Source organism: Crocodylus porosus, unplaced genomic scaffold (genome assembly GCF_001723895.1).
Source record: "Crocodylus porosus isolate Cpor-Errol unplaced genomic scaffold, CroPor_comp1, whole genome shotgun sequence".
In the NCBI taxonomy this organism is placed as follows: domain Eukaryota; kingdom Metazoa; phylum Chordata; order Crocodylia; family Crocodylidae; genus Crocodylus; species Crocodylus porosus.
The window spans coordinates 20,550,218-20,573,791 of NW_017728911.1; the positions used below are offsets into that span (position 1 = coordinate 20,550,218).

The 23,574-nt window shown below is 42.4% G+C and overlaps 1 protein-coding gene and 1 long non-coding RNA gene across 2 annotated transcripts in view; both read right to left on the reverse strand.

Moving 5' to 3' along the window:
* Positions 1 to 23,574, reverse strand: part of TNFAIP8L3 (TNF alpha induced protein 8 like 3) — a 70,749-nt gene that overhangs the window by 26,801 nt on the left and 20,374 nt on the right. The window lies entirely within an intron of this gene.
* On the reverse strand, positions 12,730 to 13,499 carry LOC109309024. Its single transcript, XR_002100767.1, has 2 exons — positions 13,401 to 13,499; positions 12,730 to 12,876 (listed from the first exon to the last, which is right to left on the reverse strand). It is a non-coding gene; the product is annotated as an uncharacterized LOC109309024 (long non-coding RNA).

Here is a 23,574-nt window from a genome sequence, read left to right on the forward strand (position 1 = left end):
CAGCTGACTTCCTGCCCTTTGGGCAGGGGGCTGGACTCGATGATCTCCCGAGGTCCCTTCCAGCCCTAATGTCTATGAAATCTATTAGAAATAAAATTGAGAGGGGAAACGACTAGTTCAGTCAATGTAGTCATGCCCCTGCTGCTTCAGGTACAACCACAAAGTCCCTGTATTTCACTGAACGTGAGTGATGGGTTAGAGGGTACACTGTATATTTTTACCTGCTAAAATAATGTGACAGCTCACCAGGACTATCACTTGTACAGAAAGTAACTCAGCAGTATCTCCTGTGACTGCAGTCTTGAGCATAGATTATTGAGAGCCTGATGGACTCTGACTAGACACTGTTCTCCTTCCAGTACAGATGTAGAAATGAACATATCCTCAAAGGAAGCGGGAATATTTCTGAAGACGCTGGAAACAACCAATCTCTTCATGTTGCCATACTTCCATCCATTTAATGCAGTATTCATAAAATGAACCCTTACTGGAGCTGTTTCAGAAATTCTAGCAGTTGCTCTGGGAAGGGCTCTGCAATAAGAACTTCCATCCTGAGGGACTAATCCTGCTGTTCTTGCTTGTACACAGCTCACCCTGAATTTAATGTGAATTTGGTCTGAGTAATGGTGGTTGGATTTGCTTTCTATTCAGATCTCTCTTTTCCAGTAGAAGTTAGAGAGGGTTGTTGTTACAAACCTCTACCTCCCAATTCCCAGTCAAGGAAGAGATGGTCAGAAATTGCTAAATCCTGTTCTGCGGGTCTCCAGTGGGCCCATTAAAGATGTCTTTTTGAGAATTGTGGACCATTTTATTCAAATCCCAATTCTGACGATGTATTTGATTGTTTCAAGTAGAAGAGTCCATTCTTCTCTGAAATACTTATATAATGAAATGAGGTGGTTATTATCCTGGGTGGTAGAGAGAGTTTCATAAAACAGACTATACTTTTATTCATTATAAGCACACTGACAAACACTTTTAGGACCCCACTGTTCTAGGCAACACAAAGCGCACAGGAAGAAGATGGGCCCTGTCCCAAAAAGCTTACAATTAAAGTAATTTGAAGTGTGATGACAGGATCCCTCTTGATGCTTTTGAAAGGAATATACTCATTCATCCTAGCTAATACTAATTAATGTTGTAGGACATCCTAAGATTTTCCACAAGGCTTGGAAAAAGAAGAGCTGAAATTTAACCTATGTGTGGTGCATGCATTGTTGCTATATAAGGTATAAACATTCAGTTTGACTCTGCCAGCTAATAAGCCAGCTGACTGATGTTCTTAAACACTGTTAACTGATTTGACTTTTGCTAAGAATCATTTATTCCTTTAATGAAACATCCTGACACTGTTTAGGCAATATGAGAGAAGATCTGCAGTTTGCCTGTAATAACACAGTGCAACTTTAACCTTTCTTGTTAAATATTTAATGGACCATATTCATGCCTGGAAAAGGAGGTTTTTGTTTATCCTTTTTGTCTAGTTTTATTTTCACTTATTTGAGTTGCTAATTTTCTGCCATTGAGCTCTATTCTGTACTGCTTTTGATGTTTCATTTGGCACAGCATTGGGAAGAACTTAAACTGAGCTGACCTGACATTAATGGAGCTATACTTGTTGCCAAATTCAAGTGCTGGCCTGCTTCATCTTTTTCCCCCAGGCTATTCAGAGAGATTCTTTTGAAGAGATCTGTTTCCCCTCCTCTAGGCCTGAAACTGCCGGTTGCTGAGGGCATCATTTGATGGTGCTGGATACTGTAGACTGGCTGTTGCCAATGGACTGAACTCAGGGTTCCCTGTGACCCCGCAGTATCTTGCAGCATTGGGCCTTCCTTGGTTATTTGTCTGTCTTTTTCCAAAGTTTGTTTTAGAAGTGACTCTGCCAGAGTCTTCCCATCGGCCAGCTGCCTGTCTGTATTTTCTTCAGGCTTTGAGCATGAAGACAATTTACAATTAACTGTTTTTCAATGGTCTTTTCCCTACATTTTTAAATAGTATTGCACTTGCTGCAGGAACAAATGTGAGAACTTTCCAAGCCTCCTTAATCCATCCAGCATATCAATAGCTATGCTTCTTGCAGCAATGAGCTTCTGAGACTGGCTTCTCACTATTATGTGCACTCATTAACAGCAGCCTATCCCACCGAGCTAACAGATAACATTAGAACAGATGACACTTATTTGACTGTAATGCACAAAGAAATGACTTGTGAAGAGGACCCATCCCGCAAAGACATGGGACTAAAGGAGGCCAAAAACCACTCTTTCTTTTGCACGTCAGAGAATGCTTGAAAATCAGATGGCATGTCTCATCCTTCTCCAAAGTTGCTGAAGGGAGACTGAGGTCAAATGGATAATAAGCAAGCTATTGCTTGCTAAGTTTTGGTCCAACATCCAAACACAGAGCAGCTTAGGAGAAAATGCAGAAGAACAGTTTTTGCTTATCTGGACTTCAGAAACTTATGCACAGAACATAAATCACTTTTAAGTTAATCTATTATGATCATCTGCCAGCTTTTTCAGTAACTGGCAACACTGATGCTAGAAACACAATTCTGTAAACGGTGATTCAGAACAGCGCTCCCCCCCCCCTTTTTTCTTTTTAATCCAGGTAGCTATAAGAATTATGCTTTTTGTATGCCAGTGCCAGATGAACTAAGAAGTCTTATTAGTGGTGGAATGGACAAGGCTCAGGCAAATTCTCCTTGCATTTATTCACCTATTTTTACCAAATAAAAAATTGGTTTGAATTTGGAAACCATTAGATACACCTGTAGCCATAACTTAGTCATAATTGTGATGCTTAATATTTATTTCTTTGCTAATAATTAATGAAATGGTGAATTTAGACTTGTGGGTTTTTTAATTATTTGCGCTCTCAGCTGTACTAAAACAACTCCTAGCACTAATTATATAATAAACCTTTCTTACTGCAAACACGTTAGTTTCTTTGAGCAGATACTAGGAGTAAAATGCTTAGGGAGAAACATTTTGCCTCTTATTTTCTTTGCAAAGTTCATTGCATCACCTAGAACTAGTATTCCCTTCATAACCACTCGTATCTATAGATTCTAAAACGTATATACAGAGTAAAGGGATTTGGGTCATGAGCCAACCCCAGTGTAATGTAATGCAAGTCTTAATTAACTGCAGTGTTTCATAGAGGAAGGTGTTTCAGTGTTCACAAAGGTGACAGAATCTGACTCCAGAAGATGCTGATGTTATGTATGATAAAGAAGATGCTTCTCCTTCCTATCTTTCCAAACTGCCTTTAGGTCTCTTCTCAACAGTTTCTCAATCAAGGGTAATTAATATTTACCAGATGCTCCTTCCTTTCCCTTTTAGAGGGAGCTTTCTATTTAAGGAGACTGTCCCAATCTAATATACGTTGTAAGAGATTCATATTGCATAACGTGACATGTTTCTCAGACTGTTGTCTCTGAGTATGATGTCTGGCATTATTTTTCCAATTTCTCATAAGCTATCAGAGGATAAGCCTGCACAGCACAGGGGACACAGCCTAAAATGAATTCAGAAAGGATGTCCCTGTGGTATTCAAGTTGTAATCTTCAAGGCTAGTGACTGGATTAGCTAGTGTAAAGAGGGACTCATTTGCCTAATTGCTCTTTTCTTCAGCTTATGTTTCATTACAATGAATTCTCCAGCAGAGTTCTCTGATGTTTTATTGTGTCTGCTTGTGTCCCTTTCCTACTCTTTGTTTCCATTATAAGATGATGCTATGACTTGTTTGGGACAACGGAATGTAAATCACTAATGTTAGACTCTTTATATTATGAATGACCTTTTTAAATCAAAATCCTAGGTCAGCTTAAAAAATGAAGTGGCAGAAGGTCTAGGCCACTAAAGGAGCAGGCAGAAAACTGGCTTTAGGAAAAGCAAAAGACACGGTTGAGTAGATGGAGATAAGGAAGTACCTATACATTTCATGATGATAAACTGTAATAACAATTAGATCATTTTATTGGGCACACGCAGACGTGATATTTGTTGTCGTCTTGACCCCTGAAATTGCTCTACAGCTGTGCTGTGACGTGCATCAAACGTGTAGCCAATCATGTGACAAATTCATCCTTATCAAATGAGAGGTCAGATGAAGGCACTCCACCTTGGAGCTCCTTGGGGAACTTGAATCAGCCCAACCCTGCCCCTGATACTGCCTACAGGAAGGGAGGGGGAGGAAGCTGCATGCTGGAGTTTGCCTGGCCTGAGTTGGAGGGGGTGGCATGAAGCGGGAGGGGGCTCCAATCTACTTGCCCACCCTCAAGCTCAGGTCCGCCTGCATTCCCTTCCCCTCCATTCTAACCCCTTTCTTCCTGCAGACAGAACTAGAGTTGGGTAGAGTTGGGGAAAGAGGCTGCAGGCAGGATCCTCTGGCTCCATCAGCTCCAAAATGGAGCTCCCCGCCCTGACCCAACAGGCAAACCTCTTCTGGGTTGGGAGACACTAACTCCTGGCACTCCATGTAATGTGCTATGAGTTACAGCAGGGGCCTGCACATCTGTCAGCACCTGTTGAGCTCTCCTCTTATGGTTTATAAATCCTAGAATCTCTTTTTCTATGTCATTGTTCTCTCATTTCAAGTCATTGCTTGTTTATTTTTCATCATGCAGATCAGGTGCATGGTGGTTAATTGTGATCAGCTAACAGTATTTTATATTATATATTTCTACATAGCTCTTCAGGAAAACAAATGCAACACCTCTTATTAAGAAAACTAATGCAGAAAATGTTTCCTTATCCAATTAGAATAGTAAGAATGTTTAAGCTGTAACTCTGATTATCTCACTGATAGTGAAATATTGCTTGCATTTATTCTCCTGGTTGTTTGTAGAACTCTAACCAGATAGTTACTCCTCATGACAACTGGAAAACCCACAGAAGAATCCTATTTGGGCTGTATTTTCTTGAGTGGGGAAAGTTGGGCAATAAGAACTAGTAGTCGGAGACTGATGTGGTCAAGTGACTTGCTGTTCTATAGGCGCTTGATGTTGCTAATTGAAGAGGCATTTCCTGTTTGTACATTCCTCTCTCTGAATACTTCAGTTTACTTTCATGTATACATGTAGGTAAGGGAACTTAAAGTGGAACACTCAGCCTGTGCCCCTGCCAAAATAACTCTGACAATTCATTTCTCATCTCCTGTTGTGGATGGCCCTTAGAAATCCCCTCAGTGCACTAGTAGTCGTGCAGTTACCAAGCTTTTGTCTCATTTCCAATGGACAATATGCACCTTTGCAACTGGAACTCTTTGTGGCAAAGGGTAGAAAGAGCTATTTTCTCACTCCTAGAGGTTGAGAACATGGTTATTTGGTGCGGAGAACCAGTGGAGAAATGTACTTTGCCACTATTTGGATTATACCTGTTAAACCAGAGCAACATCAGATTTGTCAGCAAAACCACTATCATAAATTCAGTGCTCAAGAGAAGGAATTGGTTCCTAATTTGTTGCCAGCTTGGCTTGTTTCAGACAAAATACGGGAAGTGCATAAACTAGTGTCTCTGTTATTTAGCCTACTGTAAGAAATCTGTAACACTCGCACACACTTGGAGTTGTGTGGGGCAAAGCGTGTGCTTTTGCTTGTTGTATATTATGAGGGGTTTTGGGACTGGAAGAGGACCACTCCCCTCTCCCCTCATTGTGTCCAGACCATTGTCTTAAGATTCCTTAAAGGAACCTGCAAAACCAGGAGCACTGACCACTTTTGAATTGTTTGGTCTGCATTAGCAGTGTTCAAATGATGCTGTTTCTTGATTGAGACCCCGTAATGACATCAGAAAAGTTATTTAAAGTTCAGACCACCTGGGCTGGGGGCTCTTTTCTTCTGGGGCTGCTGAGAGCTGCACTGCTGAATTGGGAATCAGCAAACCTGCTCTCAGTGTGGGGGGGTGGTCTCCCCTCTTTACTGGAGAGGCAAGCAAAAGCTATGCGACGGGAAAGCCTCAAGCACAGGGAGAGAGTCTGCCTCGGGGCTTGAGACCCCTGTTCTCTCCTTCTTTCCCCTTTTGTGTTTTCTGGATTTTGAGTGGGATGAAGCAAGGGGGGGAGGGGGGCGGGAATCAATCCCAAGAGCAAACTAGCCAAGGTTGGAGCCTGGCACTCATGCTGGCATGCTCTAAGCCAGGACTGAGAGCCTGGCATGTTTTAGTTATTGTAACTTTTGGGTTCAGCATAGCTGTGTTGCTGAACCTTAGCTGTATGTCTTGCTGGCAGTTTTGGCCATGTAAGCCTTGAGTGGGATGATGTCATGAATGTACAGACTGACCAGGAACAAGGCCCCAGCAGTTATTGCCCTCCTCATGTTGGGGATTGCAGTGTCTAAGCGTGGTGGTATAGCTGAGACTGGATATCCAGGCTGCAGCCATAAGCCTAGGTCGTCTTTGCTATTTCACAGCTCTTGCATTTCAGTCCACTCATGAGGCTGAGCACCAGCCATAAGTTTGGCTGGCAGATTTGAGCAGAGCCCTGGCACTTCCTGTTGTGTATCCAGGCCTCAGTGCAGCATAGGTCTAGCTGGCCTTTTGCCACCCAGTCCAGTCCCAATGAAATGGGCCTGGGCCTCCTTTTGTCCCTTTTACAGTTTATGTCCCAACCAAGCAGTGTGATTGGGTGCTAGTTGTAGTTCAGGTCCAAGCCAAGATAGGCCTGGCCCCTTTTTTTTGTAGTTTTGTAGCTGTTAAGTCTCAGCATTAACAGTGTAGCTGAGATCAAATGTCCAGGCTGCGGCCAAATACGCCTGGCACTCTTTTGTTGTATGTTCAGGCCCAAATCACCCCTTTTACTGTTTTACTATTATCTTGGCCTAGCTGTGTTGCTGAGCCCTGCTTTACATTTACTGCATATCTGGGCCTGGCACATGTTGCTTTTGTAGCTTTGTCCTGACCAAGCAGCATGGTTGGTACTGGTTGCTGTTCAGGCTCTTTTGTTGTTTGGCTGGCTTTTCTTTGAGTTCTCTCGCAGTTTCCTGCCCCAGCAGAGCTGGGATTAGGACTAGAAACTCTGGGGTGCGATATGCTGATGAAAGCTGCAGTTAACTTCTCAAAGCTACCACATGGAAGGGGAGATCAACATTACAGCATCACAGTGAGCAACGAAGGGCCCCTGATATACAGTTGCAGCATTCACCCTTGAATGACAAGGAAGCAAGGGAGAAATTCAGAACTGTGGCCTCTCCCTTCATGATTGTTTTCTCTTGCATGCAGCATATTGGCAACACAGCATGGGGCGTTTCAAAAAAGCAGGGTTTTTTTTAATTACAAGAATTTCCAAAGCATCTATCCCTGTTACATTTTACTGTATTTTCTTCTTTCCTGAGTTGTAGTCTAGCCACTGTTAGGCTATATGTTTCAGGCTTAATGTTTACATTTGGATGGGGAAGGCAGAGGTGCTTGGTGAAAAAAAGTCATGGTAAGAGAAATGTGTGCACAGAAACCTAAGAAGTCAATGTAAAAACATGCTTCGATTCCCTGGTGAAACCTGCAACACTCTAGCATTGTGCTAATGCACAAGATCCACAAAATGAAATGGACTAGGCTGTTTTCCCTGTTTTTAATTGGCATGTGTGAACCAAACAGGAAGTGGCGAGACGAGCAATTACAGATTATTGTTTATGAAGTGTTCTGACTGTTAGCAAAGAGCTAATGGTTAAGAAGAGAGGCGGGGACATCTGCATTTTTTTTTTTAAATACATATTTTCTTGCCTTTTAGAATAAAGAACCTGTTCTGCTCTGATACTCCTGTGCAAGCCCACTGTTGGGGGAGAAAATGAAGGAGCAGCCATTTGCTTCACAACTGCCAGAAAACAGCTCTCAACCAGGCTTTTCAGTGGTACCCTGACTAGAATAGCTGGCAACTCAGGGGACCTGCAGTTGCCAGCTCTGGCACCTCGTTGATTCCCCCACCCCCCAGCAGTATTTGTTCCTTTTTAAAACTAAAACTGAAAGCAAGTTGAAACTAATCAAACCACTCTTCTTTAATAACTACAGGCACCAGAGTCGAATCTTGCTCAGCTTACACATATGAAAAGCCCTCTTGCCTTGCATAATGCTACTTGAGTGAATCAAATAATCTGAATTTTGTGCGACTATATAGAAAAAAAATACCAGAATTTTTTATTAATCTCTTCCAAAATTTGTCTGCGTTATGGTAACCATTTTATTACAAAATTGTTAAATAGTATGTCTACCACAGCAGCACCCAGTGATCTCAAAGAGGAGTCTGGGTATCACTCTTCCAGGCACCCCATAAATGTAATGAGAACATTCCAGAGAAATTTCAGGCATTCCCCACCTCCCTTGCCATGTAATCTTAGCTAAGACCTAGCTTTTAATCTTTTGGGAACAATGCAGCAAGATCAGCAGTTGATGCAAACTGATCTAGCAGAACTAGAGTGAGTTAGGCTGTACTGATATGCACCAATTGAGGGACCAGTCCTTTACTTTATTTTAAAATGAAGTAAAGAAGAGCAAATTGCCACTACAGACATACAGGGATTTTCTTACGGTACTAAGAATATATATTTTGGTCATATCTACAAATTCAATCTTAGGAGACACAAATTCATCATTTGGCATTACTATTTGCCTAAAGTTGGTTGAGAATTTTCTTACTAAACAATTTTTCCTTCATTGAAATTAAAAAGTATTATGGAAATCTCCATGCATTTCAGTAAACTTCCTGACAACTTGTGTGGCAAGCTTGGCTTCCTGGGTCTGTGGCTTGTATAGGCCTGCCATATGGATAAAGTAATTCACATGGCAGGCTATAAAACCGTGAGGCTTGGAGACCCTAGGTTTTCTAGGGCTCTTGTCATAGGGCAGGAAGCTTTCCCCAGTTGCAAGGTCACTGGTCTTAGTCCACTAGCCTAAGATGGAAGCCTCTGAGCATGGGGTCCCAGGCACAGTTTTCCTTCTGACATTTTTTGGGTGGAGTAAAACCATGGGCAACTGGTGCCTCTGGAGTCTGGGGGGGGCACCAGTGGGGCACGACCAGGGGGTCCCCAGCAGTCGGTTGCTGAGCGTGCTGGCACTTCCACCGCCACTGTGCCGCATGTAGAAGTGCCAGCTGTCCTGCTGGCATACTCAGCAACCCATCGCTGCCCCCTGGCCCCCTGCTGGTCGCTTCTGCCATCAATGTGCTACCAGCTGAGCCAAATTCAGGGAGGGCACAAGCGCTCTCCGTGCTCCCCTACCAGCCGGAGCGCTTGCTGGCAGGGGGTGCACCAGACCTCTCGGGGTGGGGTGGATGTGCCCCTGCTATGCATCGCCTATGAACAAAACCAGTTTGATTATTTCAAAATAATTTTGGTGAAGGAGGGTTTTCCTTTCCATGGGAAACTTAGTTCTATTTCTTCATTCTAAGATGGAATAAAATAGCACTTTGGATTTTCCTGCAGAACAAAAACTCTGACTTTTAAACAGCTCTAATCTTGCTACCATTTTTATGTAGCTCTCCCTACTAATTTCAATTGTGCAGCATGAGAAGGTCCATCATAATCCTTTTCTTGGGCTCATATATACTCTAAAGTCTGTTATTACTTAAGCGGGATACAAAATAATTCTTAATTACGATATTATTATTGCCCTAATATGTGCTACCAACTCTGCAGGATTAGTTTACACACTGATAGAATATGCTGCTTTGAAAGAAACTATTTATGGCTCAAGTGTGGGATGACTTCAAATTATGCCTAAAGAAGCCAAACAAGAATGATTTTCATGTAGTTCAGACTGGCATTATCTTTATGTTGTCTTTGTATCCTGTGTTCTCTCAGCCTATATAGTTTTTAAGATTGAAGTGAAAAATGCATCAACTTTCTCCCAACAAGGGCCTTGCACTTCTCCTCTTCTGTATCTTATCATATTGTTTGATGGGTAAGAATTTTCAAATTGGTATTTGGCCTCTGAGGATTTTTTTCCTCCCTGTTTTATTCATACATTTTGTGTAGGTGTTTTTTTTTTTTTTTTTAAAGCTAAATTTTAAAGTAAAGATGAGTTCTGATACAGGATTAGATAATATCATCTTGGTAAACTAAATCAGTACTTTAGTTAATATGTCCTTTTTGTTTCTCTGATAATGAAAACTTATTTAAAACAAACAAATTCCTCCTTGTCTTCAGTAATTCCTAGAGTATTTAAACTAGGCATGCAATTCCAGGACCTTAACCCATCTTCATTCTACCCCTAAGATTCAGACCTGTACAGAGGGTAGTACTACAAGACTTCTGTAGTGTTGCTTGAAGAGAGGGCCTTGTATTGGACCTCTGCACAGGGATGACTTTCACGCTTTTCTAATTGCTCTCAGTTCTGTTACCTTTGGCATAACATTACAGAAAATGTTACTGATCTAAGCTTAATGTGTATGATCATGGAATGGTTTACATCTGGAGAGGATCATTGACATGAATGCTTGGATATGTGTTGGTGTACAAGTAGAACCTAGCCCTGAAACTAGCTGTTGTGGGGTAGGTGGAATAAGAGACTAGATTACTGACAGATGCACGTCATCTAAAGGATCAGCTTTTCCTCATAGGACTGCAGTAAAAGTGAGGACATTTCATTGTTCTACATGAAAGGAATAGAACAGTTGCAGCTACAAACTGAGGTGCTTTCCTTCATTTGGCACAAAGTCTTTCTCTCTTTCCAGTGTTGGGAAATCTAAGGGAACACTAAGGGGGAACCAACCAGTGCTATTGCTACTTTCCAGCATGCTGGAGGGAATACTTGGTAGTTCCCATTTACTAAGCTTATTTTATTTATTGGCTACTTCACTGGTATTAATCTGGTTTCCAAGGGACATTTACAAGGTTTAAATAGAGATTTCTCTTATATCAAGGCCAGCAAAATGAAACCAGATTGTTACATGGAAAAATGATTTACAAGGATGGAAATGATTCTGGCCCAAGGAAGACAGAAATAGCACAGCAGAAGCTTATTTCAGTCACTGACTGAAATAGGAGCTTGTTTTGTGTTCTGTCTGTTGCTGACTTTTTTGTTAGTAGTTTTTTGCAAGATCAGAAGTGAAATGTTGTTGGGTTTGAGCGTCTGTTTCCATTTTGTTGGGGTACATATTCCACAGGAATTTCCCTCAAGTTCCAGAGCTAAAAAAACAACACCACAGAAGGCTTAGAGTTCTGCAGGAAAGTTCGGCTAAGCTTTTCCTCATTCTCACTATCCGCTGCAAGCCTTTCCTGATTCCCGTTACAGCCTGTATGTGCTGCGGTAGTGGCCATTGTTTGTTTCCTTTGCTCTAAATCTGCATGCTGCTCCAAGCTGATGGCCATCCTCCATAGGTTTTCATGCACTGCCCCTTCCCTCATCCCTGGACCATTCCACTAGTTTTTCATGTACAGTCACATGTTCAAGATCTGATACCTCCACAGCAAAATACCTTCCTGCTTTCACTGAAGCTTTCTATAGAATTATAGGGTCGGAAGAGACCTCAGGTGTCATCTAGTCCAGAGGTGTCAAAGATATGGCCTACAGGCTGGGATATGGAGCCCTATCAACCAGCCTACCCATTCATCTCTGGGTGGATCCGCATGCTGTGTGCTGGATTGGCCCTGGGTGCTGCATGTGGTGCCCATTCTGGCTACTTTGCAGGAGCAATCCAGCCCACTGACCCGGTCATTTATTCAGCCTGCAGGGTCAAATGTGTTTGCTCCATGTCTGGTCCAATCCCCTTACTATACAGACTGAAGTAGCTTTCTGTGCACGCTACTCCTCTGTGTGTTCATGGAGGGGATACTGGAGAGGTAGGCGTTGCTGTGCATGTATAAAACTGAGGACTCTGAATGGGGTATCACAGTGCTATTATGTGTAATGAGTGGCAGAATATGGAACACTTCTATAATTCCTCTGTATTGTATACAGCTGGGTAGAAGCTGTGACTACTCCAACTGAATTCAGGGACTGCAAATTGGATGTTTTTAGTAATTGAGCCTAGCAACCAGTAAGAGAAGAGGTGTTTAGTAATTTATTCCTAGAAAGAAGTGGGGCAAATGTTTCACTAGTACAACTTATCTCTGTATTAAACAAAATACAAGTTAATTTAAAGAAGATACAAGTATCACGCTGTCTGGCTTGGGTTGGCCTAATTGATATCTCAGAGAACATTCCTCAAAATCAGAAACTCGTGTTGTATCACAGAAAATTAAACTCCCATGGTGAAGCAATGCATCATGTTTGCAGGTTCACAACAAGAACCACCTGCCTTTACACACTCACATGATGCTGGTCAAAAGTCAACAACACATTACACCCACTAAAAAGCTATTTAGGAAGAGCAAGTCCTTAATGGATTTTTCTAACTACACAAATTGACCCAGTGCTATGGTTCCTCTGCTCTCTAAGAGGCCAGAAAACTTCTGTATGACACTGAATATTAACAGAGATGACATGTGAAGTAACTATAGGCCTAAGCTTAAGACTTTCATGATTTAACAAAAATTATTTGCTCTGAAACCTGTACAGATGATCCATACAAAGCCTTTTATTGCTTAAGCCCAATGTGAATTGTTGACAGCTAAGTGGACCTAAAGTCGTGGAAAGAGCCTTTCATGATCCCTTTGGTTGGACCCATGGCTGCGATTTTCAGAAGAGGAACTGCAAAAGCTTTTCTGGAGCCGTCTGCCCCAGCTCAAATTGTGATATCAGAAAGCTTAAAGATCTATTCCAAGCAAGCAGTAGTAAAATGAAATGAAGTGGTCACTGATTATGAAACTGTGTTTATGTAATGGATATACTTGAGTGGATCCAGGATTTTGTAAAGGGAGATGGAGGATCACTGACTGGTGCTGTAGGGGTGGCTGTACCCCGTTCCCAGCTTCTCCTCACCCCACACTAGGGTAGACAGATTATGCTGTGGGAACAGCAGTCAGGGTCTTTTTTTTTTTTTTTAAAGTCCTCCAATCAGGTAAGAATCTTCCCTTCCCCCCCCTCTTCCTTCCCCTCTGTGCTCAGCGGCACATCCCCTCGCTGTCCCCCCCACCTTCATCTCCCTCCCCTGCCTGCTGCTGTCCCCAGCTGACCTGGGGACTAGGGGTAGGGGTGAAGCTCCAGAGCTGCTCCTGCCCTGTTCCAGCCAGGCTGTATGTGGAGCCATGCTTGGCCAGAGACAGCAGCGGACAGGTTCCCTTTCCCTGTGCCTAGTCCTGGCTGGCAGGAAAGAGGAACCTGCCCGCTGCTGCCGCTGTCTCCGGCTGAGCCCAGCTCCCCATGGAGCATGGCTGGAGTGGGCATGAGTGGCTCTATTGCCTCCCCAGCCCTTGCCCCTGGGGCAGCTGGAGACAGTGGCAGCTGTGGGCAAGGAAAGTGGTGGAGTGGGAAGGGGATGGGGGGGAGATGCTGCTGAGCATGAAGTGGAAGGGGGGTGGGAATTCTTACCCGATTTAGGGACTTTAAAAAAGTCCCTGGCTGCTGGTCCCGCGGTGTCACTGACTGAAAGCGGGGTGGATCCATGCCATTGCACCTCCTCTGGATCTGCCCCTGTGGATATATAAATATTTTTAAGAATTTAAGATGGCATATTATAAAAGTTTGCAGTATACAAACACACTTGTATAAGTGCAAAATATCCAGTTTGATCAACCACAGTCAGTCTGTACATTGATATGTAAATTACTAATAACTCACAGGAGAAAGGCAGACTTACTAAATACAGAATCAAGGCACCAGTGTTAATGCAGAATTTCCAGCTTTTCCTGAAGATAGTCTCTGACTATCTCTATTCAGGAAACACTACTGATCTAGTGAATTTCTCAGTGTAAGTGCATATTCTTCTACAGTATTCTTATCTGGTAAATGAAAACAAAATGGATATTCAGTATACATACAGATTTCCTTCCCCCTCCAAGTAGATGTTATGAAAATCCTCCCAACTTTTAAATGTACTGCAGGATCGAGTTTCTTAGTTGATTTAAGTATGTGGAATAAGAACTGCCTGTCATCGCTGTCCAGTTTTTTTGCCTTTAAAAATACATTAGATATTGATGTCTTTAAAATGGTACTCTCCAGGAACTGATTCCTGTCTTTAAAAAGCCTACAAAACCAAACCCTAAAAGCAAGCCAAATCTGATTTGGGAAGGGAACACATGCTTCTCTGCCTCAACCCCATGCAGATATCCATATCAACATATACCATATTATATGTTGTATTATCTCTCTGGGGTAGTTGTAGCCAGAAAAGTTCTTGGTAGAGCAGGCATCCTTAAAAGAATATTGTATCTGTTCATTTTCAAACTGCTTCTTTCACAAAAAATGCTTATTCCTTTTTCAGTGGCACCCCATGTCCTCTCCCAGCTGAGACAAATTCCTGTGAATGGTAGACGGTGACAATATTCCTTTCACTTGCCAGTCTTCCACTGTATGTTTTGGTCCCCTTGGGATCTGAGCAGTGATGGCTAAAATGGAAAACCCATAGGGAAAAGTCAGGAGTTGTTAAGACTTTCCAATAAGATGCATTCAAAGCCCTCTTTTGACCATATCACCTGTTGTGTCTAATCACCCTGGATGGATGGATAGATGAATGAACAGTATGTACAGAGATCTGGAAAACAATGCTGTACAAGAACACTGGTGTGTTTAAGACTACAGATTTTTTTATGAAGACAGAGATTGGGAATGGGCAGGCAGAATCAAACAAATATTTTAGTTTCTCAAAGAAAAAAAGAGAGAAATCATAGGAATAGGGTCAGTTACCAACACAAGACAAGTGTTTTGTGGGGTTTTTTAATGATAACCTGCAAAGCTTTTACTGACTACCAAAAGTGTTTAAGTGACAGCCAAACTTTTTTTACTGACATACATTTTCATTATGTAAAACATAACTAGTGGTGCACTAAGATTTCAGTGCCATATGGGATCAGCACCAGTAAAAGGAAAATTAACATTATCGGCTTTTTTTGGGCTGGTGTAGTTGATAATGTCACTGATGCATACAATATGACTTCTGGCCAGGGTTCCCAGATGCCATGTGCACAGCTGCAGCATCCACATGGCCAGGAATGCAGTCAGGCAGCGTGGAGGGTAGCACCCTGTTGGTAAGTCTGTGGAGGGGAAGGGGCAATGGGGTAGGGGACAGGTAGATCGAGGTTCCCACATTGAGGGAGTAGAGCTAGGGCTGGGGTTGCTGCCTAGCTGGGGTGGTGAATGGGATCATGGGGCTGGGGCAGGGAGTGGGACAGAGCCACAGGCAGCTCATCCAGGAGGGACTGAGGATGGGAGGTGGCTCCCTGCCACTGTGCCATCCCTGGGGGAGGCATGGGGGGAGCATGTCCCCCAGATTTGTGCATGGGGGGGGAGGTGGCTGCCCACTGTGGGCTCAGGGCTCTCTGCCCTGCTGCTTTTGCCTCAGGAGCTGAATGCTGGTTGTGCCTCCTGCTGTCAGCCAGGCAGGGGATATGCAGCCAGCACACTGCTCTTGGGGCAAAGGCAGCAGGGTGGATAGCCCCAAGCCCACAGCAGGCAGCCTGCCTCCACCCTTGCCCTAAAAGTGTCCCTGCGCTTAAAAATGGCGGTAGTACTTGAACTAAAGCTCATTTGAGCCACCATTTTTTAACTCCTGCTGCCATTTTTAAGCACTGGAACGCTAATCCATTGGATGAGCCACCTGCAGCCCTATCCCACTCTGTCCTGGCCCTGGGGTGCCATTTGCTGCCTCAGCTGTGCAGCCCCCGTAGCCCTACTCCCTCCTTCACTTTTGGGGAGCCTAGAGCTGCCCCCCCATCCCTTCCCTTCCCTTCCCCTCCACAGACTTACCTGCAGGGAACTGCTCTCCACACTGCCTGGCTGTGCTCCTGTAAATTGGTTATCAGATTGGTTTTGGCCAATACGCCTGTGAATAATCAGCTGTCAGTGTTGGTAAAGAAAATCTTTATTGGTGCACCCCTAAATAAAACCCTTCTGTTAGATCCTGGACAATGGCCAAGTTGAAACCATACTAAAAATATTTGGAAATTGTCAATAAAACCACTTTCTTGGATAAGTAATATAACTTGACTGCAGCAATGGTTTTACACCATGCTGCCTCCACCCCAGGGGTCCCTACTCGCCTCCACACTTTGGTATTCCCAACAGCACCACACAACATGCTGTTCCCCAATTCAATTCCCCAGCTTTACTTCCACCAGCATCCCCTCCCCCAACCCAGAATGGACCTTCAAAGGACTTCTGGCTATGTGCCACACAGTAGTGTTATAGGAAGATGGGAGGCAGGACCAGCAGCACCAGCATGGGGAAGGAACCACAAAGCCCTTAGAAGAGCTTTGGCGTCCTGTGCTCCTGCTCAGACACCAGGTGTGGTCTGTCTGCCTCAACAGTGCATCCACCTTGTTTTTCAACCATGAAGCTTCAGTCAGCTCTTTGCTTTCATGGAGCTGATTTTTGCTTCATAATTTATGGACAGCATAATTTTCTTACTGGAATTTTGGCCAAGAAGAACCTGGTGCCATGTCAACTGATGCCCAACATGGAAGCAAATTAGATAAGATACAAAGTAGAGCACTTAAAGGGAGATTCAGATTTAGTTCCTGCTTCTGCCAAAGATCTTGAGTGTAATGTTAGATTAATGTCTTGGTGCCTCATTTTGCCATCTGTTGAAAAAAAAGAATAAAATAAAAATATCTTGTTTGGCTGGACAGTAAGCTTTTTGGGATAAAGACTCTTGCTATATTTGTCCAGCATCTAGTGTAATAGGACTCTGCTCTCAGGTGGAGCTTCCAGCTGCTCCTGTAACGAGAACAGCAGTTATTTTTCACTTTGCAGGATTCAGCCCACGTAGTATAGAAAGCTTTTGGACTATTATAGCAAGAGGAGGACTGAATCTGAGGCCTTGGTCAATGAGCACACACAGCTTAACTTGAGTGTATTCTAAATGTGTGACGGTTTTGACTGTCAATTTTACTTGAAATAAATAGTCACCTACACTTAATAGTAGCTACCTGTTAATACTGATAAGTTCATTTATGTACTCCCCTCCCATAGTGAATATGTTGTATTTTCAAAGGCTTTAACTGAATTGGCTTCTAAGATATTAAGTGTCATTAATATTTAGCAGTATTATTCCTCCCAAGAACTTGTTAGGGAGGTATTGACAGACCAGTTATGAGCATCAAATAGCAGGCAGTAAGGACTGGTTCATTTGTTCTTTAATGCAATATTATTTTTTTTCATGCATGTTTGGAAATCAAATTACATGGAGCCTTTTGCTCTAAGCTATGTACCGCAGAGACGCTAATTAGAGATCTGCCCAGCAAATGACAAGACTGGGGTTATTTCTGTAAAAGGGCATAATGTTTAAACTTGTTAAGGTAAATAAAGGATGAGTAAAAGGGTAACAAGCAACTGATATATGTGGATATACCCTAAGCCTTTGTATTCACATACCACTTAGTGGATTTTTTTGGTCTCTTTTTTCTTTGGAGGAAAAAAAATATCTTTTTTCTCTAAAGAAGTCACAGTAGCAGCCTTTACTGCTCTTCTTTTTCCTTCTGTTCTCTCCTTTATTGTAACCCTCTTCCCTGCTCTGTGTGGTGGGGTTGTTTGGTTTGTTTGGGTTGGTTTTTTTGGGGTGTGGGGGAAGGAGTTGTTTTGTGAGTTTTTGTTTTTTTGGCCCCCTTCCCTTCCTACAGACATGATCCTAGATTGTAGTCTGTCTACTTGGACAGGCCATTCTTTCAGTGGACTAATAAACTAATGTGCTAAAGGACACAGGGGAAGGGTGTCAGAAAGCAGGCGTTTTTTTTTCCTAATACATACACCCAGACCTTTCTCAGCAATATAAACTGCATGTGAGAATTGTTATTACTGTTTGCAAAAGATTTGGTATCATTGTTTGGGGCAGAGCTAGTTGGCATTCCCTTACTCTGTTGCAGATCTAATCCTGGAATCGTATGGTATGTGAAAACCAAGAACAAGCCTTCAAAAAACCCTCTATTCTCTCAGTCTATGCAGATTTGGCACAAATCATTCTATTTAAAATATTCAAAACAAGACCATTAATTCTGAATTACTTCTATATGTTCTCTTATTTATTGCAAAGTGAACTTGACATGAACTAATTAACTATTTTAGAAGAGACTAGAAATGATTACTGTACTGCAATACAGTGGTATCTTAGCAACCAGGAGAGGTCAGTTGGAATCTGTGAAAGAGGGACCCAAATAACATGATTTCCAGACACTGAGAAGCATCTCACTTCTGGCTTGCTTGCCAGCTAGTTATTTCTTTCTGCTTGCTGCTTCAAAGCTACAGCTTAAACAATTAAGGTACAAGGGTAAGATTTTTCACAGCCACAGCTAGGGCTGTAGTGCCTAACCAATTCGGTAAAAATTAACTGCTATTAGCGCCTTTAAAAAATATCCTTGTCAAACTTAGTGGGGAAAAATACTGCCATGCTGGCATGAAGATTGGTGCATATAACACCTACTCCTTGAGGCCTTTTGTTTGATGTGAGGTTTGCCTGAATAAGGATGCAAGGTTAGGCTTATTTGTTTTAGTGTAACATGTAGCTAACTACTGAAATAGTTTATGGGACAACAGAAAAAAACTTCTTTCAAATGTTATGGCCTTTAAAAGTTCCAGTGGCTTATTAAATAGACTACCATTTCTTTTTCTATAAGGCTAAATAGCTTTATTTTACTTCTAAGCACTTAAAATATATCATGATTTGAGGATATTTACTTCATATTGAAGTATTTTAATTAATATACTAGAGAAGTGGTAATACCCATGTTGCTGGCTCTCCAAAACAGTGTTTTGGGTTTTTTCCCTGTTAAGGTAATTTAGTTACTGCTGAAACTTCAAAATCACTTTGCTATACAACCACCATTCATATGTGGCCTATTACTCTGCCACGGAGTCTACATTTTATTTTCTATTAGACAGAGTGAAAAACAGTTTCTCTTTCTAATTCTTTGGTTGGAAAAGAATGGGAGAATCCTTACTTTTTGGGACCTGAAAACTAGATGGCAGGAGAGCCAGTCCAAATTTTTAAGTGAGAATGCAGACGTCAGGTGTATTAAATTGACAGGGCTCAGCAGCTGTCTTCACAGACATTACACACAAACTGGTTTAAGTGATCAGAAACTGGTTTAAACCTGTAACAGAACAGAAGTTCATTGCACATAAAACAGTTTAAAAATGACTGAAACCAGTTTGAGAGAAATCTGGTTGAATGTAGTATTGGACATAACTGATTTGGGTCAAATTGGTTTATGCAATGTCTGTCTCAGACCCCTTGCTGGTTTAAAATGAATCAGACACCCCCAGCATCCCAGCATGCTCTCTGGGCTGGACAGGGCTCTCTGTTCTACAGCAGAGCTGGCCCCTCCTCTCTGCTTCCTGGCCAGAGCTCTGATGGAGACTGCAGGCATTTGCCTGCTCCCCCACATCCCCTCTGCCTTACCGACACCTCAGCATTAACACCACAGCAGACCACATGCTGGCTCTGGTCCCTGCTGTGGCAGGACAAAGGCAGAATCAACAGGTAGTTGGTAATGACCCTTTGTTTTCGTAATGGGGTGATAAACAATGAGTTAGGGGTGATAAATACTGTGATCAATTCCCTGCTGGGCTGCTTGGGGGGCATGACCCCTCTCTAATCAAAGCATCCTGCTGGGGTCTGGCCATGCCCCCCTGAGCTCAGCACCAAACAAGGGGAGGGAGGGCTGCTCTAATGCCCCCCCCCCCCAACTCTAGCCTGAGCCACTGTAGGCATGTGCCTGCATTTCCTCAGCCTAGAGAGAATGAATGTCTGTTCAGCTGGAAACCAATTCAACCTAGCCGGCTTAGACTAACCTACAAAGACTGAATCAATTCAGGCTCAGGCCTTTTGAATGTCTGTCCCTAGCCCTGGAGACTAGACAAGGAAGGTAGAAAGGCCATGGGCTTGGAGGGGAAAGTGGAGATATGTAGGGTGATGGAATAGGGAGAGGAAAGTGAAAGGTTTGGGAGCAAAGATAACTACTTCTCTTTTCCTCCCCTCGATCTTTCTTGAAGTTGAATTTGGCAGCCTGACCACTCAGTCTTTCCCGTTGTGCACTTATGTCTTTCTGAGGGCTCCCACTTCTTTCTTTTCAGCATTAGCTTAAAGGCTGAAAGTTCTTATATCTATTTCTTCAGATTCAAATGAAAGCTCAGCTATGCTTTACAGGACTCCACACTGCCTAAACAGCTTTTAATGAGAGAGGCAAGGAAGTCCTTTAATATTTCACTCATATTTTAAAATCAGAGTTTACACATCTGATATATTTAAGTGACTGGTCGTCTTCTCCAGCCTCTTTACAGCTGGGAGATTATGCTATTGCATAATTGAACTATATTTCTTTTTATTTAAGTCTTGGACAAACAGGAACCTTAAAAACCCAAGGAATCTTTTATTTTTGAATCCTGTCAAAGTGGTCCCAAAAGGACAGGATGTGGGATAGTTCCTTCTTCTGCACACTTGCAGTTAAAAATAAACTAAACTAGCTTGGCTAGTTTGTTCAGCTTGTTTTTCCACTCACAAGTGTGGAAGCTGCAGAGACCCTAGTGTTTGGGGGGAATGGAAGGCTGGCAGTTTCTTCCGTGCATATGGGCTCCTACCACTTTCTGATATTCTTCCCAGAAGTTCTCCTGAATAGTCTCGCTAAGCATTCACACTTGCTTCTCTAAGATGTGATGAGAAATCAGCATTTACAAAGTACAAATACAGAAGTCTTTATGGTTATAGCTCTTGTCCTCCACATTTGATTGAGGGGCTCAGGGGATATTTTGGTTAGAGGCTTTAAAACGCATTACTTCATTCTATTTCTTTTGCTGCCAAACTCCCCATTAACTTTAATGCTGGAGTCATGATGTAACCTTGCTTTTACCAAAGAACGCTGTCCAGTACCATGAAGGAACCTAGAGGAAATGAGTCAGACTAACCAGTACAAAGAAATGCTCCAGGCTAAAATGAAGTTAGTTGAAATAAATATCTTTTGTAGTGTAAACCTGAGTATTTCCTTGAAATGTACTTCAAGTTGTGGATGCTTTCTGATGAGATGTCCAGGGTTTGTTTGTTTGTTTGTTTGTTTGTTTGTTTTCAGTGTGTCTGTGTTTTCTCTTTTTCCTTAAGAGGTCTTATGAATATTCTAACAACTGGAAGTCAATATCATCGGGGCACAGACGATTCCTGGCAAACTGATTTGTAGACACCAGATCCAGTCACTTTATGTACCAGTTTATTTCTTCATGAATCTCTCACTTTTTCTAATAGTTTGCTCCAAACTGTGGGCTTGACCTAGTTTCAGTGGAAGCTTTGGCTGGTTAAGGACTTCAATGGGACAAAGTTACATGACTAATAAAATACATTTAGAGAAACCCTCATTAAGCAAACCTTTGTGTGTGAAATTATCAACCTCTTCTCCCAGAGAGACTGATTTGCAGGTACACAGAAGGTGCACCTGAAACATTTTATCCTTTGGTTTTAGTCAATATTTCAATCATAGCAGCCCCATCCCATCTCCTTTTTCTCACCCTGAGGACAGGAAGTAAAGATTAGCTGCTCCCCAAGTAGCCACTTGGGCAAATGTTAAATAACCTATCACCCTGTCACTCCATACTAGCCTTTCTGCAAGGCACAAATGGCAGTTTATTCTCTTGAGGTGCTTATAAATTTCATATGACAATTCCATCCTTTTTGCCCCATGTGACTCGAATGGGATAAATCCCACTTGTTAGATTTGAGTATTCAGTGGGCCCTGGTGTTAAACACTTGCCCCCTGGTATTTGTCGTTACCAGCTCTAGGCTTCCTTTCTTTATGTAATTAATTGCATGTCTTCACATCAAGGAACCATGATTTCAGGTATGCCTCACCCACCTGTTCCTGCTCACCTGAGCCAAACTTGGAAATGCTGCAGCAAAGTCGTACGGAGGATGCCCATCTTGAAGGCAGATGGCAAGACCAATCCCAGGGGGAATCTCTGAAGTGGCCTTACCGTGGAGCTTCTATGGGTTTGGCTGGGGTGGAGAGGAGGAACAGGATGTGTTCAAGAATTTCCCTCTCTGGGGCTGTCAGAGATGTACAGCAGTCTGTCCTGATGATCCTTGAGGGTCTCTTCTATTCACTAGTCCCACTGGAAGTGTCTTCCCTTTCCTAGTCTCAAAAATTTCTACCTTCTCAGACAATTTCAGGGTAAAGTCCTAATCCTATGTGGAGAGAATAATGTTCATAGGTTCTAACATTCTTAGTTATGGGGGGTGGGAGAGCAAGTGCAGACTCCCAGGACAGACTATCTGTTTAGTCTATCTTAGGTCATGTTAAGAACATTTCTACTCTTATAAGATTTACTCCTGCCATATAAGGCATTGTTACAGCAAGATGAAAATCAACAAAACATGTTTAAAGTATAAAATGACATTTTCAGGTTTGCCGAGTAGTGTATCTATTACCCAGTAAATCTTCTTGCTTATTCCTTTAATTCACTTGTTCCCACTAGCAGCTAGAAAGTACTCTGTAATCCATCTTAGATTTATCTCTCTGGGTATTTTTTAATAAGGCTGAGATCCACTGTTCCTTCTGTCGGGATGTAATTTACACTCTCAAAACGTCTCTGGGACAAACAGAACTTGCTTTCATAGTTCAATTACAGAGGCAAGAACAGTTAGTTCTGCAAGGAGAGGGTGCAAAAAGGAGGCTTTTCTTACAAAATTTGCCCTTATAGGAGAACATTGGTGTTAATGTATATTTGAGATGATTAAAGGTTTTATTGAAGTCTGACCTTTTCCACCATTAAAGCATTTAATCCTTGTGATGTAACAGGCACTCCTGCAGGGGCATTTTGACTCTATTTGTTGTTAGCTACCCCAGTTCATCTCCTGTACAGAGGACCAGAACAGAAGACACTTACTAGCTTTAAAGCCTTCTGGAATTTCAACCCAAATTTAGGATGAAAATTAAAGCAAGAACTAAAAGAATCAATGTGGATCACCTATGTTTAAACAACAATCTTGTGTAAGTGTTCACCAACATCTAAAAACTTTCTGTGGGGAGGGAGAGGGGAGAGGAATTATACAATGCCATGGGTTTATGCCTGAAAAGAGAACTATGGATTATTTATTTTTCTGGTAATGCCTAGGAGTATTAAGAATGAGCTGAGCTAATAATGCTTCATACTGTAAAAACATAGTCCGTGACCCAGAGATTTCACCAAAATGCTAAAGGGGCCATCCAAGAGAGCGGAGTATGACCAGAAGGTCCAGTCTTAGCTGTTTTTGCTTAGACAATGAAAATAAGATGGAGAATTTGAGAGTCCTTGCTGTGTGCAATGGTCCCTAATCGTTTCTGACACTGAAATCTTAAGCTGCCCAAAACATGACACAACCTGATTGATATACTGTACTATTCTTTGAAATAATTTCATATTGGGATGGAGATGCTGGCTAGTTTCAGATATTTCAGATACTGCCCGTAAACCTAATAGATTTCATAGACATTAGGGCTGGAAGGGACCTCAGGAGATTGAGTCCAGCCCCCTGCCCAAAGGGCAGGAAGTCAGCTGGGGTCATAGGATCCCAGCAAGATAAGCATCCAATTTG